Source organism: Ambystoma mexicanum, chromosome 1p (genome assembly GCF_040938575.1).
Source record: "Ambystoma mexicanum isolate Mex_15411 chromosome 1p, UKY_AmexF1_1, whole genome shotgun sequence".
Lineage (NCBI taxonomy): Eukaryota > Metazoa > Chordata > Amphibia > Caudata > Ambystomatidae > Ambystoma > Ambystoma mexicanum.
The window spans coordinates 663846268-663864814 of record NC_090921.1 but is presented as its reverse complement, the minus strand read 5'-3'; the positions used below and the strand labels follow the sequence as shown (position 1 = coordinate 663864814).

Here is an 18547-nt window from a genome sequence, read left to right as displayed (position 1 = left end):
ACCAGCACCACGGAAAAGCAATCATTATTTCTAGGCCCAAGATGCCGACAATCTGTAGACTAGACCCATTCCTTTGGGCTATAGATTTTATAAAAACAGGGAAGCCTGCGCCCTGCTGTAAGGCTCTTAACAGATCTCGATGTCACAAAGTCCTGGCACTCCTTTTTGTGGTCTGGTACCCCAAGGAGTCAATTGTTGCACTACTGGGCCCCGCTGGAAATGTCCTTTATTAATTTCCTACTCACTAAACTGCGGTTCCATCGGGCATGTGCTCCAGTGCTCCAAGGATTACGTTGTTGCACGGTCAAGCTGTGCACAGAAGGAACTGAAGAGCTGTAGTCACACAGTGCTTTAGGTATCGCTGCGAATGCACCAATCAGGAATAGCCAGGAGTCGGTCTTGGCACTATCGGTCTCTGCCCCCAAGGCCATTAAGTACCCACAGATGCAGTTCCCACCATGCTGGAATCGAAAGTGCTGGAAACTAATTTACCACCTGCAGCCTAAATGAGCCTATTAAACTTAACACCAAAAGCTACCGGGAGATACCCCAAACCCTCACAAGTGCAATGAGTGACTTAAAAACATAGCTACATGACAGTAACCGTGCGTGTTAGGGAATGTGCATAGTGGTGTATTAGGACACAGCTAGACGCCATTTAAAGTACAGCGGGTCATATATATTTGAAAACGTTTGCATCTCATGTGGAAGTTAGATTTGCAGCATGCTCTGTGTAAGGCCCTTAATGCCCCAGAGGGGGCTCCTGCTTACTGGGTAGTGATGGATACCCAGGGGCTGCTTTAAGGTCCTGCTCATTGAATCCTTATTTCGGTCCCTGCAATGCCAATATGATGCTGCCGGTGGTCAGGTGCCCTTGGGAATCTATTTTTTTAGCACCACTGAGCTGACCTCTCAGGGTTACATGTGCCACGTGTAGTTGCTGGCCCCTAGCCCTGTGGTTCATGTACTAGGGCACGGATTTGGGCTGTAACACCGTAGCTGAAATGTTCGAGGGAGAAAAGACCGAAGTTATTTTTCCGAAAAATAACTTTGTCTTTGCCCTTGCTCCCACCCCCCTACTTCCCTGAGGGCGGCACACCTCCTTGTGTTCTGCCGTCTCCAACATCCATCTGCGATGCCGGTTCCCTTCACTTGCGTGTATGGGAACCAGAGCTGCAGGGTCCGCTTTTCTTATTTCTTTTTTTTTATACTTTATTGAGTCAGGGTTGCGGCGGACACCCCTGCAGCCCCCACTGTCCTTCTTCACTGTAATGTTTCGTATGGCATATTTGTTTGAATTTTTAGGCTATACGAGATTTTCATATGGCCATAATTCGGACAAATATGCCATACAGTTTTTTTTCTTGTCGTCTTGGTTGATTTCCTAGAGCACGCCCCACATTCTGTCATTGTACCACCGTGCTTTGATCTCAGGGTGACAGAAGGCGCCCAGAGGCCCTGCTAGTGTTGTAATGCCCCACCTATCCCCCCTGCGTTCACATCCCCAGGAGCAGTGGTAGAAGGGCACCGGAAAAAGTCGTGGAACTGTGGTCTCAGCAGGGGAGAGGGTAGGCAGAGCATAGTGCAACATGTGACAATATGTCGCGACCGGGACATTGGAATAGTCCAAGTGACTAGTAACTAAGGCTCCTATCACAACTTTACACTTGCACAGGGACATGAATGGACATATCTCTGTATAGAATGGTCAATATGGCCGTTTGAAGTAGAGGAGTGGTAAACAGAAACAAATAAAGGTAGTGGGACACCCCTGCTGAGCGTTCCCACTCACTTCGATCACTGCCAGGGAGAAGTCTCTAGGGAAGTCAGGTTCTGCTTTTAGGGTCACAGTCCATCCTCGCGCTGCCAGGCTCTGCTCTCAGGTTCACATACCCCCCGCCCCCGTCCCCCACCCCCGAATGGTCATGCCGATATGCCCCATCGCACACATGCCCCCACTTTTACAGGAGGAACCCACATGTGCAATTCACACAACGCCCCAGGTATTCCCGTCTTCCCTTCGCTGTGCTTCCAGCTGGAATGTCCACTTCTTTGTCAATAGTTAAGCCCCTGACCCCACCCCCCTCATTCCTCAAACACAGCCCCAGACCTTCTACAGCCCCTATCGAAATGAAAAGAATTCAAGGTATTTAGCAAAGCTCGAGCGATGCCGGAAAAAGACCGCTTTTGTGTTTTGCACTGGACAGCCTAAGGCCTGACCGTCTGAACAGGTGGAACGGGGGCTTCTCTGCCCCCACCCCACTGCCGCCTTGCTCCCTGGGGATTGGCAGTAACTGGGGTAGGGTGGGCGTCAAGGCGATGACTACTTCAGTCTCACGCAATTGGCACATTGCACCCCCACACATGCCCCCAACCACCCAGTTTTTCAGTGCCCATAGAAATCATTCATGAAGCTATGAAGAATGCCTGCAGGGTAAGGCCACGCCATGCATCCCCCTTGAATGTCTAAAATGAAAATGCCGCGTTTCTCGTCGCCTCGCATCCCTGGTCCTAGTTATTATCATCAATTTTTAGAGTCGGTCTGAGCCTCCCTTTCCGGATAAACTCCGGAACTTTGTGTCCCCCGACTTGGCAGCAACGATGGCCACTGGGCCTCTTCCCAGTCTCCCCAAAGCCTGCACGTTCCCGCTCCCCAACTGAGATGTGGCCAGAAGCGCGAGTGCAGGGCAGGCACGCAGGATCGGGGCAGAGAGCGATCCATCATTCACCCCCAGCAGGGAACCCGAACCCTGGCCGTGAAAGGCAGCCTGCCGGCATCCCTCATGCCCAGTAAGTAGAGATGGTGAGGGGCGAGGCCCAGAGAGGCGGACGATTACTTAAAATAAAGCGAGAGAAAACGCTGAGAGAGAAAGGTGGGGGGGAGCAGTGGAAAAAGAAGAGGGGGCGGGGGGGAGGCGTGCAAGAAGAGAGCCAGTCAGGAGACAAGAACGAGACAGTGTGGATACCCCGCAGGGGACATGGACAATAGAAAAGCAGGTTAATGGAAAGAAGAGGTGGATAGGAAAAGAGATAGAAGGGAGGAAGGGATGAGAGCGCCTGTAAGCACAGTGACCAGATTTTCCAAACCGAAAACCAGGCGCCATAGAATAGACAAAGGACACGTGGGCTGCACCTTGCTACACAGGCCCGAGCACCCTGGCTAGCCAATGGGCCCGGGACTCCATGTTTCCACGGGTTGCAGCTTCTGTCGGTGTTCCTCGTGGATAGTGACAGCTACTGCAAGAGTCGTTGGAATGGTTAAACACGTTTAGCCCACTTGTCCTTTGTCTATTCTATGGCCCCTGGTTTTCTGATGAGGACAGGAGCGGGCCTATGGGTGCACATTGCTCACATCTGTCCTTTCGCCTCCTTCCACCCATTCTCCATTTGATAAACCTGGAAGTGTTTTAGTGCGGGGATGGGGTGCAGTGACAAGATGGAGTAATGCAAATAGCTACAACATACCCCCCCCCCAGCCCCCAAGCTCCCGTACCATAATGATGAGACTGGGGAGCCAGGTAAGGTGGAAAAACGTTGGCCACAAGCTTTATTGCGTAAAGAGCTATGTGTAAAGAAAAACAACCAGACAAAAACCATAATGGTCAAACAAAACGATTGGGGGAACAAGGGAACAGGTGAGCGGGGACCCTACTCCACCATAGGGCCAACTCGTGGCTGATCCCTGCCGCCCTTCATATCAGAGCTTGCGACTTTGTAATGACCCGGCGTTGGGACGTGTCCGGTTTAATTTCTGCCACTTGTTTCCTTCCTTTATGTGCCATATTTCCTTTTTTCTAATGCCTCTTGGCAGACATTAGTTCTTCTCTGAAGTTTATCTTTTATCCATTCGGTATTTTAGTTATATTTCATCTTCCTTGATTAACCACCGGCATCCTTCTTTCGTACAGCATGCTTCCTTTTCATATTGCCTCTTTATGAGGCGTTAGTGTGTTGAGGCACTTCATCCTTTTCCAATACGTAAGCCTTAATTAGACGTAGCCTTATTTCATTCTCCATTTGCTTTCTTCATTTTAACCATCACGTTTCACCTTTGTCACATGGCTTCTTGCGAGGCGGTGACTGTCGTATTGTGACATGTGTTATCGGTGCTAGCTACACCTGGCACTACTTATGCAAGGGAGGGAGGGAGGTTTTTTATTCTGTTTTCCTGCCAGTGCCAGTCTTTTGTGCACGGAGCGCCAGTGCAAATGGGAGTGGAGCAATGAAGGGGCTATCTTGCCCTCCTCGGTTATAGTCCCAAAAAGGGCCTGAGGGCAGGTAGCCCCCATTGTTACATCAAAGGCCTTGTGTCCTCCCTTCCGTCCAGATGGGAGGAAGGCCTTGGATGTAGCTGTCACGGGCAGGGACCACCTGTGTGACAGGAGTAGGTTACTTGTCCCTGCCACCTTCAGCCTGTTTAGGCACCCAGTAGTCTGAGTCCCTATTGTCTAGGAGGTCAAGGGTCCCACCATGCACACGTGGGTGCCACTAGGCAAGAACCTAAAAGGCGTTGCCCATATCCCCTGAGGAGGGGCGCTTCCTCCTGCAAACCCACCTCCCACCTTATGCCTCTGGGCCTTCCACCTGCGGGGGTGGTATGTGAATTTACACGCTTTTCGTTGCTCTCCCCATAGCACAGCCCACCCTCCGTCCCAGCCACTCCCCCTCCCCCCGCGCATCCTTTCAAACCCCTGTCTTTCATCACATTTTCGCTGCGTGGTTTTTGAGCTGCCCTTCTGCCTGGCAGCAGCAGGCTGCACGTGGAGCTGAAAACACACCTGCACCCGAAGAAGTTCCCCTATAATGAGCTGGCTCCAATGTCTTTTCTAAAAACTGTGATATTTGACTGATTTGGGACAGGGGGCATTTTCTGAAAAACCAGAACACCAACCCCTTCTAAACTGGGTCCTTTGGGCATCAAGGCGCTGTTACAAGAACCAGTTCCACACAATGAATGTCAAACAAAGGTGGTTAGGTTACCCTAAGAGAAATTAGTGAAATGGTCAATGAGGAAAGAAACATTGTAGCAAAGCGGCGAGAGAGAAAACAAAAAAGAAAAAGAGACATAGAAAGAGCGCAAGGAGAGAAGGAAACCGTGAGCCGGCCACACGTTTGGCTGGGCCCAGTCCATCAACGGGTCCCGTATGTAAGGCAGTGGTGGAATCACAACCATGTGTTGTGCAGGCCTGACACACACAATGCAGTGTTAAGCTTTCTTCAGGTCCCAACACACTAACTCCAAGAGGGAAAGTGTCCTCGTGCTGGGCCGAAGAATATGCACCCCACCCCGAACACACCATTTGGCAAGGAGGGCAGAAGACCAGAGCAAAAAGCCACCCGAGCACAAATGCACCTAGTACACACTCCGAGAGGAATGGGATCCACAGTGCGACCCAAGCACAAATGCACCTAGTACAGACTACAGGTCCAAGAGGGCTGGTGTCCACAGTGCAACCCGAGCAAAAATGCACCTAGTACACACTATAGGTCCAAGAGTAGTCTCTCTTCGAGTCTCGGGTTAGATCCCTGACAGCCTTATTCTCGCGTCTAATCGCGTGCCGTAGATCAGACGCGAGAATAAGGCTGTCAGGGATCTAACCCGAGACTCAAAGAGAGACTACTATTTGCTTTAACCCATAAGGGGCAGTAGATGAAAATAAGCCCTGATTTGAGAAAGGTCCAAGAGGGACCGAAACACATGCCATCACAAAGGGCATCAATATAATAAAACACTTGTTGAAAAAACTGGGTGCAGTCTCAACTTGGGATCTTTTCTCTTTACTTAACCATTTATATGTGGTTTTCACTTGGCTAAACCACCACCGAAGGGGACGCGACCGCAGGGAATCTGTTGTAGAGAAAAGAGCATTTTTTACTCATTAAAGATGTTGCCATGTTAGACCTGACCAACATAGCCAAGCTCTTCTAAAACTATAGATCCAAGAGGGCTGGTGTCCACAGTGCGACCCAAGCACAAATGCACCTAGTACACACTCTAAGAGGGCTGGTATCCACAGTGCGACCCCAGCACAAATGCACCTAGTACACACTATAGGTCCAAGGGGTCTGGTGTCCACAGTGCGACCCGAGCACAAATGCCCCTACTACACACTATAGGCACAAGAGGGCTGGTGTCCACAATGTGACCCGAGCACAAATGCACCTAGTACACACTATAGGGCCAAGATGGCTAGTGTCCACAGCGACCAGAGCAATAATGCACCTAGTACACACTACAGGTCCAAGAGGGCTGGGGTCCACAGTGCAACCCGAGCACAAATGCACCTAGTACACACTCCAAGGGGGCTGGTCTCCACAGTGTAACCCGAGCAAAAATGCACCTAGTACACACTATAGGTCGAAGAGGGCAGATGTCCACAGTGTAACCCGAGCAAAAATGCACCTAGTACAGACTACAGGTACAAGAGGGCTGGTGTCCACAGTGCGACCCGAGCAAAAATGCACATAGTACATACTCAAAGAGGGCTGGTGTCCACAGTGCGACCCAAACAAAAAATGCACCTAGTACAGACTACAGGTCCAAGAGGGCTAATGTCCATAGTACAACCCGAACAAAAATGCACCAAGTACACACTATAGGTCCAAGAGGGCTGGTATCCACAGTGCAATCCGAGCGAAAATGCACCTACCACACACTACAGGTCAAAGAGGGCTGGTGTCCACGGTGTGACCCGAGCACAAATGCACCTAGTGCACACTATAGGTCCAAGGGGGCTGGTGTCCACCGTGCGACCAGAGCACAAATGCACCTAGTACACACTCCAAGGGGGGTGGGGTCCACAGTATAACCCGAGCAGAAATGCACCTAGTACACACTATGGGTCCAATGGTGCTGGTGTCCACAGTGTAACCCGAGTAGAAATGCACCCAGTACACACTACAGGTCCAAGAGGGCTGGTGTCCACAGTGTAACTCGAGCACAAATGCACCTAGTACACACTATAGGTCCAAGAGGGGTGGTATCCACAGTGCAGCCCGAGTACAAATGCACCTAGTACACACTATAGGTTCAAGAGGGGTGGTATCCACAGTGCAACCCGAGCACAAATGCACCTTGTACACAATATAGGTCCAAGAGGGGTGGTATCCACAGTGCAACCCGAGCACAAATGCACCTAGTACACACTCCAAGAGGGCTGGGGTCCACAGTGTAACCCGAGCAAAAATGCACCTAGTACACACTATAGGTTCAAGAGGGCTGGTGTCCACAGTGCGACCCGAGCAAAAATGCACCTAGTACAGACTACAGGTACAAGAGGGCTGGTGTCCACAGTGCAACCCGAGAAAAAATATGCCTAGTACACACTATAGGTCCAAGAGGGCCAAAGGAAGTAGAGGACATCATAATAAGCCTTAAACCCTCTCACTGTCAACAGCCATCTGCCCAGCCACCATCATTAAGGAAGGTGCAAAAACTTGGCACCATTCATCATCACTCTGATAAATACTTCCTTCTTGACCAACCAGGTACCCAAAAACGTCAAGCAAGCTTGGATGATGCCCCTCCTAAAAAAAAAAAACAAGCTTGATCCAAATATCCCCACTAACTACAGGCCCATCACCACTGCCCTGTTCCTCCTAAAAATCCTAGACAGAGTGGCATACCTGCAAATCGAGAAGCATTTATAGGAAAATCAAGCCCAGACATGGCACAGAGACACCTCTCCTGGATTTAAAGATCCAAATGGTTGAGGCGAAGGACAATGGTAAGCTAGCGATCCTCCTACTCCTAGACTTGTCGGCGGCCTTCGACCTCGTTGACCACCAAATCCTCACTAAGCACCTTACCTCAGCTGCTGCATTCTCCACGAATGCCTTTGAGTGGGTCAATTCCTTCCTCTCAAATCAGACTACCAGAGTATTCCCCCCCTCAGCTTCAGCAATCCGATACCCACACTCTGTGAAGTCCTTCAAGGCTCATGTGTGTCACCCACACTATACAACATATTTACAAAGATGTTGTTTGATCGTCTGGACAAATTGGGTGTCATCTATACCAACTATGCGGATGACACCCAAGTCCTCCTACCCCTCACTCGCTGTTACGCCCAAGACTACAAACTACTTAATGACATATACCTGTAAATCCAAGCTTGGATGGCCACCAATAGCTTATGTCTGAATGACGATAAGACTGAGCTAATGATCGGGGGCACTCAGGCACTATTGAATAAACTCGACTCAAGGTATTCATCTTTCGATATTGATGGTAACAACATCAAAGTATTAAAAGATATAAAAACACTGGGGGTCTATCGTGATGCAACGCTATCCCTCAAAGAACAAGTCAGCAGTTCGGTGTCATCCACAGTCTGCACCAATAAACTAATCTACAGCTGCAAATCCTATTTATCAACAAACAGTTGTCTCACTCTAGCAAGGGCTCTTGCTTTGTCCAAACTAGACTACTGCAACACACTATTCCAAGGCTCCTCCGAACTCAACCTAAACAGACTACAGGTTCTCCAGAATAACTCATTGAGAGCAGCACTTAGCTTACCCAGATCGAGCCGAATCTCCACGCTCAGACATAACGTCAATTGGTTGCCTATCCATGACAGAATCACATTACGCACCTTAGCTATCACCCACAAATGCCTCTCGAACACAGCCCCAAAATACCTGTCTGACAAAATATGCAAACATAAAGCCTCACGTACCACCAGACCAACTCACTCACTCAAGTTGGTGGTACCAAGATACAACCTAAAGACAGCTGGAGGAGTTAGCTTTCCTGTCCAAGCTGCCAAATGATGGAATTCCATCCCTATCCAACTTAGCCTGCAACCTTCCTTCCTCCCTTTCAAAGCCAAAATCAAAAACTGGCTCAATAATAAACCGTTACGCTAATTCTGAAACCCTCCAGATCCAGGGGCTACTTCATAGCACTTCTAGTTTACCAACTACTGTACTTTTTCCTATGCTGTATTTCTATTACGATATCTCACAATTGCCACCTCTTGTCTTCCCACCTGTTACAGGTCTTCTCTTGTCATAACTTTGTACAATTGCCTGTGCTTGCATAACCCAACTGTAACCATGGTCTCCAATCTTGCTTTATTATGTACATGTCACGATTACTGCCTCACATGTATGTAACTCATAAGTCTCCCAAATGCCCAGGTACGTCAGGGTTCAGTGCGCAATATAAATAATAAACAAATACAAAATACAAATACAAATGTAAAGCCAAGAGGGCTGGTGTCCACCGTGCGACCCAAGCAAAAATGTACCTAGTAAACACTATAGGTCCAAGAGGGTTAGTGTCCACAGTGCAACCCCAGCACAAATGCATCTAGTACAGACTACAGGTCCTAGAGTGCTGGTGTCTACAGTGCAACCCGAGCAAAAATGCACCTAGTACACACTATACGTCCAAGGGGGCTGGTGTCCACAGTGCAACCCCAGCACAAATGCATCTAGTACAGACTAAAGGTCCTAGAGTGCTGGTGTCTACAGTGCAACCCGAGCAAAAATGTACCTAGTAAACACTATAGGTCCAAGAGGGTTAGTGTCCACAGTGCAACCCCAGCACAAATGCATCTAGTACAGACTACAGGTCCTAGAGGGCTGGTGTCCACAGTGCAACCCGAGCAAAAATGCACCTAGTACACACTATACGTCCAAGGGGGCTAGTGTCCACAGTGCGACCCAAGCAAAAATGCACCTAGTACACAGTATAGGTCCAAGAGGGCTGGTGTCCAGCGTGCGACCCAAGCAAAAATGTACCTAGTAAACACTATAGGTCCAAGAGGGTTAGTGTCCACAGTGCAACCCCAGCACAAATGCATCTAGTACAGGCTACAGGTCCTAGAGGGCTGGTGTCCACAGTGCAACCCAAGCAAAAATGCACCTAGTACACACTATACGTCCAAGAGGGCTGGTGTCCACCGTGCGACTCAAGCAAAAATGCACCTAGTACACAGTATAGGTCCAAGAGGGCTGGTGTCCACCGTGCGACCCAAGCAAAAATGTACCTAGTAAACACTATAGGTCCAAGAGGGTTAGTGTCCACCGTGCGACCCAAGCAAAAATGTACCTAGTACACACTATACGTCCAAGGGGGCTAGTGTCCACAGTGCGACCCAAGCAAAAATGCACCTAGTACACAGTATAGGTCCAAGAGGGCTGGTGTCCAGCGTGCGACCCAAGCAAAAATGTACCTAGTAAACACTATAGGTCCAAGAGGGTTAGTGTCCACAGTGCAACCCCAGCACAAATGCATCTAGTACAGGCTACAGGTCCTAGAGGGCTGGTGTCCACAGGGCAACCCAAGCAAAAATGCACCTAGTACACACTATACGTCCAAGAGGGCTGGTGTCCACCGTGCGACTCAAGCAAAAATGCACCTAGTACACAGTATAGGTCCAAGAGGGCTGGTGTCCACCGTGCGACCCAAGCAAAAATGTACCTAGTAAACACTATAGGTCCAAGAGGGTTAGTGTCCACAGTGCAACCCCAGCACAAATGCATCTAGTACAGACTACAGGTCCTAGAGGGCTGGTGTCCACAGTGCAACCCAAGCAAAAATGCACCTAGTACACACTATACGTCCAAGAGGGCTGGTGTCCACTGTGCTACACAAGCAAAAATGCACCTAGTACACAGTATAGGTCCAAGAGGGCTGGTGTCCACCGTGCGACCCAAGCAAAAATGTACCTAGTAAACACTATAGGTCCAAGAGGGTTAGTGTCCACAGTGCAACCCCAGCACAAATGCATCTAGTACACACTATACGTCCAAGAGGGCTGGTGTCCACCGTGCGACTCAAGCAAAAATGCACCTAGTACACACTATAGGTCCAAGAGGGCTGGTGTCCACCGTGCGACTCAAGCAAAAATGCACCTAGTACACAGTATAGGTCCAAGAGGGCTGGTGTCCACCGTGCGACCCAAGCAAAAATGTACCTAGTAAACACTATAGGTCCAAGAGGGTTAGTGTCCACCGTGCGACCCAAGCAAAAATGTACCTAGTACACACTATACGTCCAAGGGGGCTAGTGTCCACAGTGCGACCCAAGCAAAAATGCACCTAGTACACAGTATAGGTCCAAGAGGGCTGGTGTCCAGCGTGCGACCCAAGCAAAAATGTACCTAGTAAACACTATAGGTCCAAGAGGGTTAGTGTCCACAGTGCAACCCCAGCACAAATGCATCTAGTACAGGCTACAGGTCCTAGAGGGCTGGTGTCCACAGGGCAACCCAAGCAAAAATGCACCTAGTACACACTATACGTCCAAGAGGGCTGGTGTCCACCGTGCGACTCAAGCAAAAATGCACCTAGTACACAGTATAGGTCCAAGAGGGCTGGTGTCCACCGTGCGACCCAAGCAAAAATGTACCTAGTAAACACTATAGGTCCAAGAGGGTTAGTGTCCACAGTGCAACCCCAGCACAAATGCATCTAGTACAGACTACAGGTCCTAGAGGGCTGGTGTCCACAGTGCAACCCAAGCAAAAATGCACCTAGTACACACTATACGTCCAAGAGGGCTGGTGTCCACTGTGCTACACAAGCAAAAATGCACCTAGTACACAGTATAGGTCCAAGAGGGCTGGTGTCCACCGTGCGACCCAAGCAAAAATGTACCTAGTAAACACTATAGGTCCAAGAGGGTTAGTGTCCACCGTGCGACCCAAGCAAAAATGTACCTAGTAAACACTATACGTCCAAGAGGGCTGGTGTCCACCGTGCGACCCAAGCAAAAATGTACCTAGTAAACACTATAGGTCCAAGAGGGTTAGTGTCCACAGTGCAACCCCAGCACAAATGCATCTAGTACAGACTACAGGTCCTAGAGGGCTGGTGTCCACAGTGCAACCCGAGCAAAAATGCACCTAGTACACACTATACGTCCAAGGGGGCTAGTGTCCACAGTGCGACCCAAGCAAAAATGCACCTAGTACACAGTATAGGTCCAAGAGGGCTGGTGTCCAGCGTGCGACCCAAGCAAAAATGTACCTAGTAAACACTATAGGTCCAAGAGGGTTAGTGTCCACAGTGCAACCCCAGCACAAATGCATCTAGTACAGGCTACAGGTCCTAGAGGGCTGGTGTCCACAGTGCAACCCAAGCAAAAATGCACCTAGTACACACTATACGTCCAAGAGGGCTGGTGTCCACCGTGCGACTCAAGCAAAAATGCACCTAGTACACAGTATAGGTCCAAGAGGGCTGGTGTCCACCGTGCGACCCAAGCAAAAATGTACCTAGTAAACACTATAGGTCCAAGAGGGTTAGTGTCCACCGTGCGACCCAAGCAAAAATGTACCTAGTACACACTATACGTCCAAGGGGGCTAGTGTCCACAGTGCGACCCAAGCAAAAATGCACCTAGTACACAGTATAGGTCCAAGAGGGCTGGTGTCCAGCGTGCGACCCAAGCAAAAATGTACCTAGTAAACACTATAGGTCCAAGAGGGTTAGTGTCCACAGTGCAACCCCAGCACAAATGCATCTAGTACAGGCTACAGGTCCTAGAGGGCTGGTGTCCACAGTGCAACCCAAGCAAAAATGCACCTAGTACACACTATACGTCCAAGAGGGCTGGTGTCCACCGTGCGACTCAAGCAAAAATGCACCTAGTACACAGTATAGGTCCAAGAGGGCTGGTGTCCACCGTGCGACCCAAGCAAAAATGTACCTAGTAAACACTATAGGTCCAAGAGGGTTAGTGTCCACAGTGCAACCCCAGCACAAATGCATCTAGTACAGACTACAGGTCCTAGAGGGCTGGTGTCCACAGTGCAACCCAAGCAAAAATGCACCTAGTACACACTATACGTCCAAGAGGGCTGGTGTCCACCGTGCGACCCAAGCAAAAATGCACCTAGTAAACACTATACGTCCAAGAGGGCTGGTGTCCACCGTGCGACCCAAGCAAAAATGTACCTAGTAAACACTATAGGTCCAAGAGGGTTAGTGTCCACAGTGCAACCCCAGCACAAATGCATCTAGTACAGACTACAGGTCCTAGAGGGCTGGTGTCTACAGTGCAACCCGAGCAAAAATGCACCTAGTACACACTATACGTCCAAGGGGGCTGGTGTCCACAGTGCAACCCCAGCACAAATGCATCTAGTACAGACTAAAGGTCCTAGAGTGCTGGTGTCTACAGTGAGCAGAGCAAAAATATACCAAGTACACACTAAAGGTCCGAAAGGGCTGGAGTCCACAGATATGATATGATGTATCATTTATAACGCGCCTGTACACAAGTGTTTCTAGGCGCGAGTGCAACCACAGCACAAATGCACCCAGTACACACTATAGGCCCGAGAGGCGTGGGGTCCACAGTGCGGCAAGAGCAGATATGTACCTGTAGTGTGGAGAGGGCTAAAATGTATCTAGGACTCCGTAGAAGGCAAAAGGTGGCAAGTGCCCCCGAGGATGACCAGAGCTAAGAGGTCGCCTGTCCCAAAACACCATAGTCCCCACCAAAATGTATCCAGATCGGAAGAGAGCAGGAGTGGGCACGCACGGGGCAGTGTGCCCTCTCACACATCGGGTGGCAAACCAAATGCCTAGATGGCAGGCCTGCATTAGAACACTGCCTCCTGGCCAGCAAGCCCAGAACGGGCTCGCCTCTCCTCGAGGTGGCTAGCGCGAGATAAGCCAGCACTTGCGCATGGTTCCGCCTCCACTTTACGCGTTCGCATACCAGCAGCTCGGTGCAACTCAGTACAGCACCCTTGCGTGACCGATCCACAAACTGAGTAATAACTGAGCAACCCTTCTATTATTGGCGGCCTTCTTACAAGTCTGTTGTGAGAAACTCGAGCAAACGCCCATATCATTTGGCGCCACCGAAGGTGCTGCCCAGCGTGGCGTGCGTCCTGCGGGAGAGGTGTGTTCGGTGGGTGTGCCGTTTCATACCATCGCCAATACTTTAAGAGCCAGATGATATAAGCTCGCTCCCTTGTGAGGAAACGCCACGCCGCGCGCCATCTCTGGCATCAGGTGGCTGTGGTAGAGACGGTGATTTAGGAATATCTGTAGACTCCATGTGTCGGAATCTAGGGAGGGAGCGCCCATGCCTGCGCAGAATTTGGCCGTCTCGGGCTACTGCACCCGTCACGCGGGACTTTCTGTGGTCTGGGGCGAACCCACTGTAGCTTCATTCTGCCCCCAGCCACGGTTGCCGCCCCGCCCCCAAGGCAGAGGCTGAGCTGCCTCCCCGAGCTCTGGCAGAGGGTCTGATTTACACATTCGTTTTACAATGCCGCAATCCCATTAGAAAACGCTTTGTAAATCAGGCCATGTTGCGCATAATCACAGACAGAACCGACCCTCATCCTACTTAAGTGGCACACGGCCCTGAATAGATGCTCCTAGATCAGTCCCTTCCGCGAGCGTAGGAAGGGCACACCATCCTGCTCCCTGCTAACCAGGGACGGGCACACCAATGTACCCTCAGCCACAGACTGGCAACCCATCCTGCTCCTAGATCAGTCCCTTCCGCGAGCATAGGAAGGGCACACCATCCTGCTCGCTGCTAGCCAGGGACGAGCACACCAATGTAATCTCATCCAGACTGGCAACCCATCCTGCTCCTAGATCAGTCCCTTCTGCGAGAGTAGGAAGAGCACACCATCCTGCTCGCTGCTAGCCAGGGACGGGCACACCAATGTAATCTCATCCAGACTGGCAACCCATCCTGCTCCTAGATCAGTCCCTTCTGCGAGAGTAGGAAGGGCACACCATCCTGCTCGCTGCTAGCCAGGGACAGGTACACCAATGTACCACCAGCCACAGACTGGCAACCCATCCTGCTCCCTGATCAGTCCCTTCCGCGAGTGTAGGAAGGGCACACCATCCTGCTCCCTGCTAACCAGGGACGGGCACTCCAATGTACCCTCATCCACAGACTGGCAACCCATCCTGCTCGTAGATCAGTCCCTTCCGCGAGCGTAGGAAGGGCACACCATCCTGCTCGCTGCTAGCTTGAGACTGGCACACCAATGTACCCTCATCCAGACTGGCAACCCACCCTGCTCCTAGATCAGTCCCTTCCGCGGGCCTAGGAAGGGCACACCATCCTGCTCGCAATTAGCCAGAGACGGGCACACCAATGTACTCTCATCCAGACTACCAACCCATCCTGCTCCTAGATCAGTCCCTTCCGCGAGCGTAGGAAGGGCACACCATCCTGCTCGCTGCTAGCCAGGGACGTGCACACCAATGTACCCTCAGCAACAGACTGGCAACCCATCCTGCTCCTAGATCAGTCCCTTCCGCGAGCGTAGGAAGGGCACACCATCCTGCTAGCTGCTAGCTAGAGACGGGCACACCAATGTACCCTCAGCCACAGACTGGCAACCCATCCTGCTCCTAGATCAGTCCCTTCCGCGAGCATAGGAAGGGCACACCATCCTGCTCGCTGCTAGACAGAGACGGGCACACCAATGTACTCTCATTCAGACTGGCAACCCATCCTGCTCCTAGATCAGTCCCTTCCGCGAGCGTAGGAAGGGCACACCATCCTGCTCGCTGCTAGCCAGGGACGGTCACGGGCACACCAATGTACCCTCAGCCACAGACTGGCAACCCATCCTGCTCCTAGCAACAGACTGGCACACTATGTTACTCCTAGTCAGGCTGAATGGCATACCATCCTTCTCCTAGCCACATGGTGGCACACAACCCTACTCCTAGGCACGGGGTGGCACATCGCATTGCTCGGCCTTAGACAGGCACACTATCCTACTGCTAGCCACGGGGTGGCACATCGTATTGCGTATCGGTCGGCCTTAGACTGGCACACTATCCTAGGCGCACACTGGATGGCGGGCGCACCATCGCCACACAGTGGCATACTATCCTGCTTCCAGATGCCCCATACATCTCCTTTCCACAAGCATTAGAACAGCACATCGTCCCTCTGCCACGGTCTGGCTCTTAGCTGGATCCTAGCCAACCCTGGGCCCGGCCCGCGGAGAAAAGCTGTATGGTGGCCTTTGGGGACAGAAACGTGGCTGTGATAAGAAACGATTCTTTTAGGTTCTAGCAGGCTTGGGAAGATAGCTGTGGCGATCTGCTGAGTTACATTGGAACGCTCAGTTTGGCCAACTCTTCTGTTAGGAATGGCCCTTACCAGCTTCTACCTGCCTTTATACATGGACACGGGGGCGTGGGTTAACTGTCTGCTGGCATTACTTTGTGGCCTACCTGCGGGTATTAAAGTGAACAGCTGCACCTGTTGCAGACCCAGTTGAAAGGCTGTTAACGGGGTCTGCTGCACAGATGTGAGTAGCCAGAAGTTAAAGGCGGACGTCGACTGCATTAATCCACCTGTAACCTGGAGCCCACAGGCTTGAATCACCGCAATGTAGCTCACAAGGTCAATGCGCCCGCCTGCAATGTGTAAGTCAGTAGCTCCAGTAGGATAGCTCAGTCGGTGGTGCGCAGCTGTATAGGTCAGTGGATACGATCAAATTACACATTTAACCAGGGCAGGGTAACTTCTGCTTTCAATTCTTCCGACATCGATGAAATGAGGAAAACCGATTGGGGTAATATTTACACATATTACTACAGTGTCTCAATATATGCCTTCTAAGCGCTATATAAAAAGCTGGTATGCAGTTATGAGACTCTCCAAACCAATACATACATGATAGAATAAGTAAATGACGGGTAACTAATTAACATATACAAAGGGTGACTTGGTGGTAATCCTGCCCACTGGCTGGTGATGCCAGTGGGCAGGGGTGGCAATCTCCCGCTCTCCGAGAGTGAGTATTAATCATGCATCTAGCAGTCAGATCATAGATGGAACACAGGAAGTAGGCATGGTCGTGTGTACTGCTAAGCCATCCCTCCCCTCGGGATGGCTCACTCCGCACACCCTGCACCCACATATACCGCACACACTATTGCACACATCACCTCTGCCATACGAATGAAGCGGCCTATAACAACATACACGCCCCCTTCAGTCCATAGTACAGCTCCGCTGCTCCCAGTACACTCCATTTACGCATGGGTGTCTAGCAGGGCCCTGGCCACCCTCACATACATGTAATGGCTGAAATGCACACAGGCATAATAGCACCTCCCCCCCTCCGCCCCCATACTTTTGGACTATGGTCCCTCCAGTGCGTTCAACCCAAAGTGCGCTGGGACCATAATTCTGGTGAAAGGCGCTATACCAACTGAAAAAAAATGAATGAATGCCACGAGAAAACGAACCGAACGTGGGTGAACGGCCGTGCTACACGGGAGACATGTTCCTGGCAGTGGCACTCCTTATTACCTTCATCGGCTCGGCTGGGCTCCTGACGCAGGCTTGGCATTAACCCCTTCGCTCTGAGCTTCCTGGGTCATGCCCCAACCCGCCGCCGACGCTGCGTGTGGTCTAGGGCAGCTGTGAAATGTTGCACTCTCTCGATTCCCCATCCAGTTACATCCGCGTCTCCCTTCCACGTGTCAGTGATCCGTGCAACGGGTGCATACAGCGAGGATGGAGAGATGCAGGCAGGTCCGGGGGGTCTGCAGATCACACCCGGGTATTCGTCGGCCTCGGGCTCCAGGCACCCTGCTTGCACAATCAGTGTTGCCCGCTGCCAGTGTCGGTTGGGTCCCAGACTGGATTTACTGCCTGCTCTGCTTGCGGGTCCAGGGGCCCCAAACTTTGCCTGGCACCGGCCGCTCACAGAAAGGATCCAGGCATGCTGTGTGTGGTTTGGGGGTCAGAGGTGCTGCCCGCACCCGGGGTTTATCCAGGCAGGTTGCGTGTGTGTGTGGGTTTCGCCTCGATGCGCTCTGCCTTTTGACAGAAGTTGTCCGTGCAGGCTGGGGTTGCTGTCTGGTCTGGTGTGTGGATTCGGGCTAGATGCTGGGCTTGTTGTCAGAGTTCGTCCGCGCAGTCTGGGGTTCCTGTGCGCGTGGACACTCTGCCTGCTCCCAGAGTGTGGGTGGAGTGTGGTTCCGACTGCAAGTGGTGTCTGCCTGTTCTCAGGGGTGCTCCGGGTGTGCGGACCCAAGGCTGTGTGTGTGTTTGAGAGGATCCAGGCGTGGGGGAGGGGCTGTCCGGGATTATACCCAACCCCTCCCCCTCGGCCACAGGATTCATTTCACTTCTCGGTCAGATTCCGCTGAATGGGGCCGGTCTCCCTCTGCCGTTCAACAGTTTGATTGCGGTTTGTGGGAGGTGGCGGTGGGCGGTTTGCCTCCCCCTCCTGCTGTGCTCTCGCTGCCTGATGTGAGTGTCCGGCATCTGGAGTGTCAGCTGGTCGCTAGTCTCTACTACTGCCCCGCCCTCCTCGCAGCCCCTTACTCCGCTGACCCCCCGCCCCCGCTGCACGGCCACCTCTGAGTGACCCCTGCTGCACCTCCCAGGGTGACACTTGTACGCACTTCAGAGCACTCTCAAAAGTTCAGGGCTTTCTAGTTGTATTATCGTGGCAGGAATATCAGTGATAATTAAAAATTAACGTCCTATTTCAGTTTTTAAGACGAACTTAGTCCCGGCCCGCTCTATGCCTGCCCCATTCTGAGCATCTTGGGGCAATGCTGACAGCTCTCG

The 18547-nt window shown here is 51.4% G+C and overlaps 1 protein-coding gene across 1 annotated transcript in view; it reads right to left on the bottom strand.

The window, feature by feature from the left end:
* Nucleotides 1–18114, bottom strand: part of ADAMTSL4 (ADAMTS like 4) — a 549072-nt gene extending 530958 nt beyond the window's left edge. The window contains exon 1 of the mRNA XM_069649732.1: nucleotides 17276–18114. The gene's annotated coding sequence lies outside the window, so the exon portion shown is untranslated. The remainder of the gene's footprint in view (nucleotides 1–17275) is intronic.
* Between the last annotated feature and the right edge of the window lie 433 nt (nucleotides 18115–18547).